Source organism: Neovison vison, chromosome 3, assembly GCF_020171115.1.
Source record: "Neovison vison isolate M4711 chromosome 3, ASM_NN_V1, whole genome shotgun sequence".
NCBI lineage: Eukaryota > Metazoa > Chordata > Mammalia > Carnivora > Mustelidae > Neogale > Neogale vison.
In genome coordinates this window covers 43,287,383-43,302,447 of record NC_058093.1, presented here as the reverse complement: position 1 = coordinate 43,302,447, position 15,065 = coordinate 43,287,383, and positions in this window count along the sequence as shown.

The window sequence follows — 15,065 nt, the reverse complement described above, 5'->3', positions numbered from 1 at the left end:
CCTTTCATGGAAGGTGAAAAGCAAACCCATTGATCCCACAAATATTTATGGGGACACGTTACTTGTCAAACACTGTTCTGGCCTTGGGATGTAGCTGGCATTCCAGGGGGTGAGAGTGACATTAAACAAACCAATGAATGAATGTCATATAATACCAGGCATTACACAGACAAATAGGTGATAGGAAGGAAAACAAGGCTAGATAAAGAGGCAAGGGGTGAGAGGTGCTATTTTAGATAAGAAGGTCAGGACAACCTTGTTGATAAGGTGACAGTGGGTAGCTCCCTGAAAGCAGAAGGGAGCAAGAAATGCACAGATCTGGGGGAAGAACATTCCAGGCAGAGGGACCAGCAATGAGACAACTGTGCCTGGAGCAGACTGGTGAGGAGAGTGGTGGGTGGGACCCTTGGGGTCACAAAGGTAGTAGTCAAGCATCCTGATCATGGAAGGCTTTGGAGATTCTGGAAAGAAGTTTGGATTTTCTGTAAAGTGATGCAGGAAGCCACTGGAGGGGTTTGGGCAGAACAATGCGTACTTTTTTTCTTTAATTGCTAATAAATGTATAAAATTGGCCAAAATCAGGCATGTCTGGGTGGCTCTGTTGGTTAAGCATCTGCCTTTGGCTCAGGTCATGATCTCAGGGTCCTGGGATCAAGCCCCACACTGGGCTCCCTGCTCAACAGGTTGTCTGCTTCTCCCTCTCCCTCTGCCTCTACCCTCCACCCACGGCTTGTGTTGTCTCTCTCAAATAAATAAATAAATACATAAAATCTTAAAAAAAAATAAAATTGGTCAAACTCAAGGAAATATAAATTAAGACCAAAATGAAATAACACTTTAATCCTTTAACAAAGCTTGTAGTATAAAAATAATATAAGGATTTATGATATAAAAAGTTAGTAAGACCAGACACTGATACATGGGGTGTATCAGACTGATACAGTGAAGTGGCCCTCATTCATGGCTGGAGGAAGCACATCCATTCAATAACTAATGACTGAGCTGCCACCGTAAACCAGTCTTCAAGAAGCCAGAGAGGTGGTTGTGGACAAGAGGGACAAGGGATCCAGGTTCAGGAGGCAGGACAAATTTTTCTCTCAATCTATTTTAAATTTGTTAAGCAATAAACTTTGCTATCAAAAAATGAATAAGAAAACCACTATTACTACTTTTAGTCAGCATTGTGTCTAGAGGTCCTAACCAAAGCAGTAAGATAAGAAAAATTAAAAGGCGTAAGAATGAAGAGGGGGAAATAAAAGTATACATTTAAAAACAAAATATAAGGTAATTGGGAAAATTACAAAATTTTCTTGAGAGACATTAAAGAATATAAAAATAAATGGAGAGAGGCACAATGATTGTGAATGGAAAGATTCAGTGCCATAAATGTGTGGATTATTCCCAAACCATTTCATAAGATTCAAAATCATTCCTATCAAAGCTAGGACGGGGTGCCTGGGTGGCTCAATGGGTTAAAGCCTCTGCTTTCGGCTCAGGTCATGATCCCAGGGTCCTGGGATCAAGCCCCACATGGGGTTCTCTGCTCAGCAGGGAGCCTTCTCCCCTCTCCCCACCACCTGTCTCTCTGCCTACTTGTGATCTCTGTCAAATAAATAAATAAAATCTTTAAAACAAAACAAAATAAAACAAAAAAAACTGTAGGAGGATTTTTTTTTTAAGATTTTATTTATTTATTTGACAGAGAGAGATCACAAGTAGGCAGAGAGGCAGGCAGAGAGAGAGAGAGAGGAGGAAGCAGGCTCCCTGCTGAGCAGAGAGCCCGATGCGGGACTCGATCCCAGGATCCTGAGATCATGACCTGAGCTGAAGGCAGCGGCCTAACCCACTGAGCCACCCAGGCGCCCGTAGGAGGATTTTTTAAGAACTTGGGTTAAGAATAGCTATGATACGCCCAAAGAAGAAAATGGGCAGAGTGGAGAGGTGTATCCTACAAGATATCAAGTCTTATAGGGGCACCTGTGTGGGTCAGCCTCTTCCTTTGACTCAGGTCATGATCTCTGGGTCCTGGGATTGAGTGTGGTATCTGGCTCTCTGCTCAGCGGGGAGCCTGCTTCCCCCTCTCTCTCTGCTTGCCACTCTGCCTACTTGTGATCTCTCTCTATGTCAAATGAATAAATAAAATCTTTTTAAAAAAGTCTTATAAAGTTCTGGTAATTAAGAAAATGTAAGTATTACCAGAGGAATAGACCAGCTGAACAGCGAAACAGAACTGAAGGCCCAGTGTGTGTAATACCCTATGTATTCACAGAGTTTTATTTTGTTATTTTTATTTTTTCTAAGATTTTTAAATTTATTTGATAGAGATAGCCAGAGAGGGAAGACAAGCAGAGGGAGTGAGAGAGGGAGACGCAGACCTCCTGCTGAGCATGGAGGCTGATGTGGGGCTCAATCCCAGGACCCAGGGTCATGACCTGAGCCAAAGGCAGATGCTTCACTGACTGAGCCATGCAGGCACTCCATCACAGATTTTTAAATAAATAGTGTTGAAGCAATTGATTATCTCTCCAGAAAAAAATTTCCCTCATACACCACACACACAAATTAAAAATAGTTTGAAGATATTGATGTAAAAGACACAATTAAAAAAAAATTAGAATAATGGCACCTAGGTGGCTCAGTCAGTTAAACATCTGACTCTTGATCTCCACTCAGGTCTTGATCTCAGAGTCATGAGTTCAAGTCCCACTTTACTTATTTTTCTAAGATTTTATTTATTTGTCAGAGACAGAGACAGAGAGCACAAGCAGGGGGAGCAGAAGGCAAAAGGAGAGGGGGACGCAGGCTCCCCACTGAGCAAGGACCCCCAATGCGGGCCTTGATTCCAGGACCTTGGGATCATGACCTGAGCTGAAGGCAGCTGCTTAATTGACAGAGCCACCCAGGTGTCCCTCAGGATCCACTTAAAAAAAAAAAAAAAAAGAAGCAAATATGGAAGAATTGCTGTTTTCTAAAAGATTTCTTAAACAGGTTTCAAAATGCACTGCTCATCAAATGAGAGCATTTTTAAAAAGCCATTAACTAGAAGAAAATCTTTGTATGGAACTGGTATAAAGAACAATAAAAGAGCTGCTACTAGTGAAAAAGGAACAGATTAATCAGTAAGAAATAAGAAAAGTACATATTTCATAGATGAGAAATATGATTGGCAAGTACATTTATATTATATGCTCAATCTAATTTGTAACCAGAGAAATTTAATTAAGGCCACTATGAAATATCATTTGACATCTATCCAATTGCAAAAATTTAAAAACCTGATGATACCAAGTGGTAGCAAAGGTGTGGAGACCTGGAACCCTCCTATACAGATGGTGGGAATGTAAATTCATACATCCATGTTGGAAAATGATTTGTCTCTCATACTGTGAAGTCAAACACACACACAGTCACATGGTGATTTTACTTCTAGGTATTTTTTCTAGAACACTGGTGCATATGAAGACTTTCCAAGGAGTAATGAGAAACTTGATGGTTTTGAGGAAACCTATTTAACCACATTTCCAAATGTCCTCCTTTCTACCCATTCTGCTCTCACCACGATCCCCTCTTCCACTCTCCCTCCACTATGCCTAATCTTTGGTGCATCACCCCAGGTTGTAAAGAATATTCTAGACTGTCAGCCAGAGGTGCAATGAGAGATTCTGATGTCAACGTTGTAAAAGAGAATGACTAGTGATTGTCTAATAAACTTCCTGCAAGTCGTCTCAATTTATTGTCTTCAAAGACACGGAGGAGAGCCAATCCAGTGATTAGCTGGTACATTATTAAAAATAATGTTTAACAAGTAGAGAAATAGGGTCATGGGAAGTTAAAATAAATTAAAAATTCGTGTTATAAACATATCTGCATGGCAGAGACGTGCAATAAGGTGACCAGTGAATTATCTTTTAGGATACAAATATTAGGATTACATTTTGTGGGGGGGGATGACTAGAAAGACAACTTCAAGGAAAAAGGGGGGAGCAAGCAGAGATTTCTGAGCTTCAAAGACCTTAGTCATGTAATTTTATTTTATTTTTTTTAAAATGTTTTATTTATTTGACAGAGAAAGAGAGATCACAAGTAGGCAGAGAGGCAGGCAGAGAGAGAGGGGGGAAGCAGGCTGCCTGCTGAGCAGAGAGCCCGATGCAATGTGGGGCTCAATCCCAGAACCCTGGGATCATGACCTGTCTGCATGAAAACATTCTTGGCAGCCTGCTTGGTGACGGCAAAAACCGGAACCTCAAATCAGGAGGAGAATGAATAAACAAATTGTGGTCCATTCACATGCTGGAACAGTACAAATGGATGAACTTCAGCGACACACAGCCTAGATAAATCTTAGAAAATCAGTTGAGTGGAAAAAAAATAGGATTTCAGATTTATAAAGCTCAGAAACGAACAAAACCAACGTGCTATGTGACTTAAAGTATTTTTTTAAAGCAAGGGAAAGATTGGCACAAAATTCAAGATAGTGGTTATCTCCGTTGGAGGCACTGGGATGGTGGGTTTCGTTATTACTCGCTTTCATAACTGATTAACATCTACTCCATTTCGTTATCACACCTTGTCTAACTACAAATATTCCCCAATTTTTCCTTTGAAAATATTCAAACATAGAGAAAAGTTAAAAGAACAGCAAGTGAAGATCTATATACCCTTTGCCTACACTATATAATGGTTAATTTATTTTTATTATTTATGGCTGTTGAATCACTCTAAACCTCTGTGCATATTCTGAGAATAAAGACACTGGCCCCCTTGACTCAAACCATCACTGGCCTGAGAAGACTAATGGAATTCTCCAACAGTATCTAATGTTCAGCCTGTGTTTGGATTTCCTCAACCATCTCACTTTTTTTTTTTTTAAGATTTTATTTGTTTATTTGAGAGAGAGCACCAGGACCCTTGACCATCATCTGAGCCAAAAGCAGACACCCAATCAACGGAGTCACCCAGGCGCCCCCTTCTCACATTAGATAGCTTTGTGAAAGACCAGCATCTGGTCAATTTCATAAACTGTATCTGGTTGTTATAGATTTTGGTTTCTCTTACCCTATAATTACACACCTGACACTGACTTTTTTTGGAAATGATTTATTTATTTACTTGAGAGAGAGACAGAGAGCACAAATGTGAGGGGCAGAGGGAAAAGGAGGGAGAATCTCAAGCAGGTTCCGTGCAAGCACAGAGCCCGACATGGGGCTTGATCTCACCACCCTGAGATCACAGCCTGAGCCAAAATCCAGTCAGATGCTCGACTGACTGAGCCACCCAGGCACACCCTGACCTTGACTTTTTGGAAGGCCTCAGGTAAATATTGTTACAAAATGCCTTCCTAACTAAAATTGTCCAAGTAGTGTTTCTTTCTCTGTCCTATGTGTTTCCTCTAGGTAATTAAAGTCCTTAGGGCGTGGGATGGCTCTAAGAAAAGAAAAACAATGCACTTTATTATATAAGAGTTTTTCATTTTTATGTATCAAATCTGTCCACTTTTCTAAGCTTTTGGTATCTATATCTCAGTGAGACAAGGCTTTTCCAGGATTATAAAAATATTCCATACATTTCTAGTATTCTTGTACCTTCCGTGTTTACATTTTGCTTCAATCTATTTGGAATTTATTTTTGCATATGGGGGGGGGTAAGAGTTGAAGTATACTTGCCCCTAAAAGCATAGCCAGTTGTCCCTCCTCATCTGATAAATGGTTCATATTTTCCACTGATGCAAAGGGCTACTTTTATCATATGCTAAATTCCCATCTGCTTCTGATCCATTTCCTAGAATCTGGATATAACTCTGATCTCTTTGTTACAGGACAAGGAGCAGAACAGGAGAGGGAACAGCACGTGCAAAGATGGGAAGGCCATCAAATGGCATACTCAAGAAGGAGCGAGGCTGTGGGAGGGCAGCTTGTGGAGGATAGGTCGGAGGAGGAGAGGGGCAAGATCACATGGGACTTTTGCAGGACAAGGTGAGCAACCGGATTTTTATCCTAGGGATGCTAGAGGCCATCCACATTGAGAGCACAAGTTTCAGGAACTGACTTACATTTTAAAAGGATTATTTTGGCTTCTGATGGAGATTCAACAAAGGGGGCAGCAGAAGAAGCAAGAAGAGCAGCTTGGGGCTGTGGGAGTAACCTGGCACTTGGATTCGGGTACGGAGCTGGAGAGAATGAGAGGTAGTCAGTGCTAGGGTGTATCTTTGGAGATGACAGATCAGACTGATACATAGAGAGGTCCCTGATGGTTCCTGCGCATACGGGCAAGAGGTACTGGCAAAAATGAGATGCTACTTATTCACAGAAATGAGATTCACAACAATGAGATGCTACTTACGACACAGGTCAGATGTGGGAGGGCTCTATTGGGAAGGAATACTGTTTTGTTTGGGAAAGTGTACCTGAGGTGACTGTAGGGTAAGAGAGGCACTATTGTTGCCCAGTCCAACATCTATTCCTCTATTTTCTCATTCCCACCCACAGAACGGAGGCTGGAAAAGAGAGGTACCATATTTGCTCTTGCAATGTCTCTGCATATGGCCAATGAGACTGTCATAAAAGGAAAATTAGCTGGAGGATGGTGGAAAATCTGGAAATGTCTTTGTTTTCCTGATCAAAAGGACAGATGTGGATTTTGCCATGGATGTGACTGCAATGTCTGGAGTTGTGGCAGCCATATTGCTAACAATAATAGCATGAAAGTACCTGATTTTTTTTACAAGATTTTATTTATTTATTTGACAGAGTGAGAGAGGGAACACAAGCAGAGGGAGAGGGAGAGGGAGAAGCAGGCTTCCTGGTGAGCAGGGAGCCTGGTGTGGGGCTTGATTCCTGGACCCTGGGATCATGACCTGAGCCGAAGGCAGACACTTAACGACTGAGCCACCCAGGTGCCCCCTGATTTATTTTATTTTTTATAGCGTTGCTGAGCCACAGCACCAGCCTTGGACTGTCTGCCTCAAAATATTTTATGTGATACAATTAAACCTCTTGTAATGTTTAAGGGGTAGTGTCCTTAAGCCTCTGTTACTATTATTTGTAGCCCAAAGCATTCCTAACTATACACCATCCAAGTATCTACTTAGCATTGGATAGACAAGTCAAGTCTAGACTCAGGAGAGAGGGAAGGATAGAGGTAGGTTTGGAAGTCAGGGGCAAATACTGAAAACCTTGGGCCTAGATAAGATCATTTAGGGACGTTGTGTAGGTACAGGATGGCTCAAGACCTGAGTCCTAGGACTCCCAATATTTGGAAGTGAAAAAAGGAGGCGGAGCGGGCAGCAAAGACGACCAAGAGGGACCAGAGAGTGTCTTGTGTGTGTGTATGTGTGTATACACATACAGGAGAGTCACATGTGACACTTATGTGCACTGCTCTGCAGCATGAATTTTTGCTCAGCATGTATCCTAGAGATCTTCCCTTGTCAGGACCTGTCTACCTTATTCTTTTTTTTTAAATTATTTTATTTATTTATTTAACAGAGAGAGACAGAGAGACAGAGAGAGAGATCACAAGTAGGCAGAGAGGCACGCAGAGAGAGGGGGAAGCAGGCTCCCTGACCCTTGAGGGGTCCTCCATGATGACCCTTGAGGACCGATGTGGGGCTCCATCCCAGGTTCCTGGAATCATGACCTGAGCTGAAGGCAGAGGTTTAACCCACTGAGCCACCCAGGTGCCCCTACCTTATTCGTTTAACATACAATTATTAGTCTATTACACGGAAATTCCGTAATTTACATGTCATTCATTTAATAAGGATCCCTCCTATTGTTTATACATGTAATTTGTAAAAGAATAAATAATGGAATTGGTATGATTAGCTAACTAATTGGAGAAAAACACAACTTTCACAAACGGAAGAGGGATGAAAACTTGAACTGTAACGAAGTACCAGAAAACAACAAGAGTGTACTAGAAGAGAAATGGAAGTGAGGAAGGACTTTCTAAGGGAAGCACTAAGGCCAAGAATCATGAAAGTAAATGCTGATTTGAGGTCACAAGTGTCGAAATTCGGCACCCTAAAAATTTGCAAAGTTCAAAAAGGAAACAATGAGAAACATTATATAACGTATGACCTGTAGCTGGTAATGCCCTCCACGTTCACATGTCCTTAGGAGAAAGATAAATGCTCCAAAAGAAAAGTGAGGAGAGAACACGCAGGGGGAACACCAAAATACCAGGAGTCATTAAACATAAAAAAATCGCAACCCAGTAGTCTTGAAATGCAGAAAAACCAAGAGATCCTCATTTTTGCCTTTAAAACGGAAAAACTTAAATAAAATGTTAGTCCTGGTGTTGGTGAAGCGCCAGGAACCAGGCAGCCTCCTTCCTGGCTGGTGAGTGTTTAAATCATATTAGCTATTTTTTTTTGACATGAAAAGTTGTTCATGCTCATTTAAGTTTAAAGAAGTAGGTTATCGTGACAATTAAGGGCTCTGTGTGATTATTGATTGGATCTTGGATGAGAGGAAAATCAGCTATAAAAGACATTATTGGGACAATTGAAGAGATTTGAATATGGACTGCATATTATATCATATCAATGGGAACTATCTGGGGAGTGATAATGGTCTTGTAGTTACGACAGGGAAAGTCCTTGTGCTTATTTATTTAAGGGTGAAAAATCATGATGTTGGTAATTTACTTTCAAGTGGCTCTGCCTAGCGTGTGTGCTCATTGTCATCCGTATGTCGTCTGTATCGTCTGTGCGTCATCGATCTGAAGAGCCCCACGACGTGAAATGTGAGTAACTGGTGACTGCAGATGAGGTTTCTCAGAGTGTGTTCTGGAATACTCCACTGTTTCACTTTTCTGTTGGCTTGAAACCTTCAAAACCAATATTTGAAGGACAGAAGGGAAGAGTAGGCTACGGAATAGTTTGAAGAACGTTATTTTATCTTTTGGAGATTAATTTGTTTGAGAGAGGTGGGGAGAGGCAGAGGGAGGGAGGCAGAATCTTAAGTGGGCTCCATGCACAGCACAGGGTCTGATGTGGGACTCGATCTCATGACCCTGAGATCATGACCTGAGTCGAAATCCAGAATCAGATGCTCAACTGACTGAGCCACCCAGTCACACCTATTTTATGTTTTTTTTTAACCCTTTTTAAAGGTTTTATTTATTTATTTGATAGAGAGAGAAAGAGAGATCACAAGAAGGCAGAGAGGCAGGGGGGAGAGAGAGGGGAAAGCAGGCTCCCCGCTGAGCAGAAAGCCCGATGCGGGGCTCGATCCCAGGACCCTGAGATCATGACCTGAGCAGAAGGCAGAGGCTTAAGCCCCTGAGCCACCCAGGTCCCTCCCTATTTTATGTTTTAAATAAAAGGACACATATATACGAATTTAGAAGGCTGAAAAACACACATTCAAGTGGGGAGTGATTATCCGGGGTGGGCGGGTCCTAATTGTTCATTTCATTTTCTTTATTTTAAAAATAGTTATAGGAGTCATCAATGTTCAGATGAATCAGAAAATTCAAACAGGCAGAGAACAAGTTAAAATCAAGATTAATCTCTGCGAGAACTCCTGGCAGCACTTCCTGCGTGTTCTTCTGAAGGGTCTCTGTGTATATATGTTTATTTTGTTTATTTCCTCTTTTTTTCCCTTTGTTTTTTGTTTTTTTTCTTTTATTATTTTTGGTTTTTTAAAATATATATGTTTACATATATGTAATTCTACATATTTTCCTGCCAAGAAAGGGCTCACGCTATCCATGCTGTCTGATAACTGTCAGATTGCTTCTCCCTCTGCTGTATAAACATCTTTCCATCTCAGATCACATCTTTTTGCCTGTATATGGATTAGGGGGAATTTTAATGTTGTGTACGATGTTGCTTATTTGGATGTTCCAAATTTTCTGTGACAATATTGATGAGTTTTAATACTTGCTATGAGCTTCTTGAGGACCAAGCATGGTTCTCAGTTCTTTCCACGTATTGTTAACCCATTAAGTCTTCACAAATGACACCCATTTCACAGATGAGCACTCGGAAGGCCTTGAAGCCCAGGATGTCTGGGAGCACAGCCCCCACCTTCACCAGCCCAGCACGTGGCCGTGGCCATGAGTGTGGCATTCTCCCATTCAAAGGTCACGTTATTTCTTCCACACCAAATGGCTCAGGTTCTGGGAGGAGCTGCAGCCCCCAGTCTCTGGGGAACTCCACGTCCAGGCAATCATTTGTTTACAGGAAGTCGTTTTCCTGAGCGAGGTTGGGTAAAGTCAAGATGAATGCCACAGAACGAAAGTGACCAAATCTCTGTGCATTTTGAAAGTCCACATAACCAGGGCACAGATCCCGGGCCAGTTGCCCCAGCCTGGTGCAGAGTCACCTGGACAGACCGCCAGGAGCCGGCAGCCGCTCGGGGGCCTGATCTGTTGAGTGTTTCATGAGAGAAAGCTCTGCCCACACATGCATCACCCACTTCCTCAGCCAACAGCAGGGCGATGCCAAGTTCCCATCGTCCCTACTAGTGTGTCTGTGTGCGTGCATGTGTGCACGTGGATGTGTGTTCTCTGTATGCATGTGGGTCTCTGTGGGTATGTGGGGGTGTGTAGTGTGTGGTGTGTGTGTGTGTGCGTGGTGTGTATGTATGAAGGTATGTATGTCTGATGTGTATGTGGTGTGTATATGCGGTATATGCAGTTGTGTGTGTAGTGTGTGTGTGTGATGTGTGTGTGGTGTGTATGTGGTGTGTGTGTCAAGATGTGTGTGTATCTGTGATATGTTGTGTGTCTGGGATGTGTGTGTGTCTGTGGTCTGTGTGGTCTGTGTGTATATGTGAGTCTGGGGTGTGTGTATCTGTGGAATGTGTGTGGGTTTGTGTCTGGTATATAGTGTGTGTTTCTACAATGTGTGTGGTGTGTGTCTCGTGTGTGTGTATTTGTCATGTGTGTGTCTTGAGCATGTGTGCATGTCTGGTGTGTATGTGTGTGTGGGGTGTGTGTCTCGAGGGTGTGTGTGTGTGTATCTGGTGTGTGTCTGTCCATCTATGAGGTGTGTTTGTGTGTCTGGGGTGTATGTGTGTGTGTTTGTGTGTCTGGTATGTGTCTGTCCATCTGTAGGGTGTGGTGGTGTATATGTGTGTGTCTGTCTGTGGGGTGTGTTTGTGTGTCCAGTGTATGTGTGTGTGTGTGTGTCTGGGGTGCGTGGCAAATGGGTGTGTGTGGGTACTGTGCTGTCTCATGCAGTAATGAGGTTCGTGTCCCTCCAGCTTTGCAAATAAACAGATCATGAACATGTGCGGAGCTAGCAAGTGGCCAGTGCCACATGCAGATAAATAAGGGCTAATTGCCCGCAGTGTCTCTGGGTGTCAGGTGCGGTTATTGGGCCACATTTATGGGCCAATTAGGCGCCTTACTGGACACGTGTGGTGATAAATTGTGGCTCAGCGGCTTCTGGAAACGTGCTGGGGATGCGGGGCCACTGGAGCCCTGTCTCACCGCTGGCATGACTGGCAAGCGAGGCTTTTGTCCCCATTCGGGCCATGGCAGGGCACAGGCTGGGACCCATTGGGGCGTCTCTGGGGGCGCGAGCTCTGGACATCAACTCCCAGATCGGGCCCACCTGCCGTGACGGAGTCCCACCCGAGGACCTCGGGACAGCTGTGGGGCTGCGACGGTCTGGTAAGGATCGTCCTGACAGGCCCCGGGCGTCCAGCGAAGACACTCCTCAGACATTTCATGGTGACGACGAGGCTCGGTTCCTAAAAGGAACGCTGTTGGTGCAAGTGGACCCTGGGTGCCTCAGTGCCCTGGGCCGTGTAGGCCATGGGGGGCTGGAGTTTGTCCTTTCCTCACGCACGCCTTGGGTCAGTGGTATTTGATGGGGCCGATATCCCAGACCCAGGCAGACTCAGGGCCCTGGAACCGAGGGAAGCACAGAGCGGGCTGACCTTTCCCACAAAGAAATGCACAGTGAAGGTCAGGGAGGGTGCCAAGAGCCAGTGCAGAAAGGCCTGACTGAGCTGGGGTTAGCGTGGGGAGACGTCTCTCAGAGGGACGTTTCATCTGAGACCCCAAAGATGAGAAGGAGCTAGCCACAAACAGCGGGGTCTTCCCAGGGGGAGGCAAAGGTAGATAAAGGTCTGGAGCAGGAGAGGCCAGGACATGGGGCGTGGATGGAGCTGACCACGAGGGGCAGAGGGGCAGGAGAAGGCAGGGGAGGGACAGGAGGGCAGAGCAAGCAGATGGCAGGGACCACCTTTAGGACTGCGGACTTGCTGTCGGGAGCAGGGGGACACCTGGATGGCTCAGTTGGTTAAGCATTGATTGAACTCTTAATTTTGGCTTGGGTCATGATCTCAAGGTCATGGGATCCAGTCCCACATCGGGTTCCATGCTCAGGCATATATTTAATCAATTAACCAACCATTTCTCCGATTTTAGTATGAACAAGAAATACTTACAGAGAAAATGTGGACAGGAACTCCCCAGGGAGGCAGCACTGCAAACATTTTGGATTTTTTCCCCTTCAATATGAAATAAGGATAAAAAATAACTTTCAAGACAGCTTATATAAATTCTTTATTAATAGAATCTTATGTATATTCTGTATCCTAATTTTTAATTTCCATGCTATCACTTTCCTATGAGATAAACACATTTGAACTAACTCCGCTTTCCGTTTATGGAGGTACATGGATTTATTTCACTATTGCCTTCCTGTTAGACTTTGGGCTTGTTCCCCAAACTTTGTTGTTATAAATGCTGTAGTTGTGAACATCTCTCACACAAATGCTCAAGTAGTCACATAACTCCTCGGGCAGATTCCGAGGCATCAAATTCATTCATGTCACCAACATATGTTTATGGGATGGAGGTGGTCCAGGCCCTAGGCTCCTGGGCCAAAGGGAAGGTTCTCAGGGCATTCTCCACGATTCCACAGGGCTTTGCAGAAACGCTGGTTGACTTCGTTTCCCCTAGTGGCGCGTTCTTGTCAGTCCCCCCAGAGCCGGGCTAGCACTGAGTACAGTCGCTTTCCAAGATCTCAGCTGTAAAATCTGAAGCTTCCGTCTTGCCTTTGGTACCTGGCTGGTCCGATAGAGTGCTTATGGGCCTGGATGGACCCTCTGAGATCGAGTGGGGAGCGCTGGACGGAAGGTGGGGACAGTCATGCGTGGGGCTGACAGCCCACTGGACATGTCTCTGGGGGAGCTGCTGTTCTGGGTTATTGACGGAGGGCGTTTGGGGGACCCACACAGTGGATGGGCTGAGACCGCATGCTGCCTGACACCTGCTCTCCCCCTCTTCCCTACCACCAGACCCTCCCTGCCCCGAGCTGCCACGTCCTCCAGTCTCCTTTGCAGCCCTAAGTGACCTCATCCAGTGTGGCCAAGGATAGGGGCTGTCAATGGAGCCGCGAGTGGGGCTTCAGGCAACATTGGATGGGAGAGGCCTGCCCGCTGCCTCTCCCTTTGCCTTTCCTCTCCTTTCTGCATGGGATGCTGAAGCCGGTGGTGGAGAACCTCACATGGGTGCCAGGAGGTAACACACCCACGGACCGCGGTTGACCAGCTGGCTGGAGGAGGCTGGGCCCGGGAGGCCCTCCAGGTGTCCGTGCCTGCCCTGGCTTACTGCCCAGTCTCTTACGTCATTTAAGGCACACGTTACCAGATCCAAGAGAACCAACATGCGTGTAAATGGAACGGATTCCTCCTCAAGCACTTTCTCTTTGTCCTCCTTTTGCTCTGAGTCCCCTGTAAGACAAGGAGCCTTCATCACATTTTGCTTGTGGCCTGCTGGCTACTGTGGCTCCCCGGGCCGTGAGACAATCTCCGCAGCAAATGTCAGTACGGACATGTCGTGGGATCGTAGGGCTTTATGTTTACTGCCCTGCAAGAGTGATGAGGGAGCGGACATCTGCCCGTCTGCAGAGAGACGCATCTGGAAGGTGTCACCAAACTGCTGACTGGTGAGGTCTGGGTGGTGGCAGTGGAGTGCTTTAATTTTCTGAGTTTGGGGGTAAAGATACCGTGTATTTTGTGTGAGAAAAATGTGATGCTACTCATAATGAGAGAGTATTGATAAAGGCATTCTGGAAGGGTTTTCTTTCCTAGTCCTTATCACACATCTGGGGCAGTGTGGTCCAGTGCAAAGACACTTGACAAGCTTCTGTAACTTCCGGGCCCAGCCAAGCCCCGGCTGGAGCCACAGCCCCTTGCAGTGTCTTGGGGATGAACAAGTGGGGAGATGCTCTTCAGGGTCCCGATGCCATGACCACAGCACGCGTGCGCCTGTTTCCTTCCACACGAGGGAGGTGGCCGGAGCCCAGCGCCTCCCTTCTCTAAGCACCTCTCCTCTCTGACTGACCTCGCCTGAGCACACACATCCAATTAGTCGTGACGAATGGCCAACACGCCCTGCCCCCCAAGTCCCCACAAAACCTCCACAGAAGCAGTGTAGACATATTTTCATTTCTTTATTAGAAAGAGGTCTCTACACCATAGCCACCTCTCTCCTTTACTTTACACATTTTTCTTTTTCTCTTTTTCCCCCCCTTAGAATACTGTACAGCTGACACAAAAAATCCCAATGCAGGAAAATACAAACTGGCATATTTAATCAAAACAAAATCATATGAGATAACAAGCAAAGTGAAATGTCTGTCAATGGTTTTAATTACAGTACAAACAACATAAATAAAGCATCATTGAGTCATTGTGAAACAAACTTGCTGAATGAGGTAATAGAAAGACCAAAAAAAAAAAAAAACCCCAAAACAAAAAAACCCAAAGAAACCAAACCCATCTCTGGATAAACGCCGGGCCGCTCTTCCATCTTCTATACATCACTATTTACAGAAACAGAAAAATGTACTGAGAGGTGGGCAGAGACTTGGCCTTCCCTGTTCCTTGCAAGAGATGCCTCTTGGTTGCCACCTTTGACCCGCTCAGGCTCCTGTTCAGAAACACATGTGTGGCTCTATAAGAACCCCATTCAAGGTCATGGGCAGGAGTGGGGGGCTGTCTGGGAGCAGGAAGCACTCTCAGAACCCAAGTGGCCGTGCCTGGGCCTGGAGTGGCCAACTCCTCCAGTCCTTCCTGGGGCAGCCAGCTCAGGGGTCC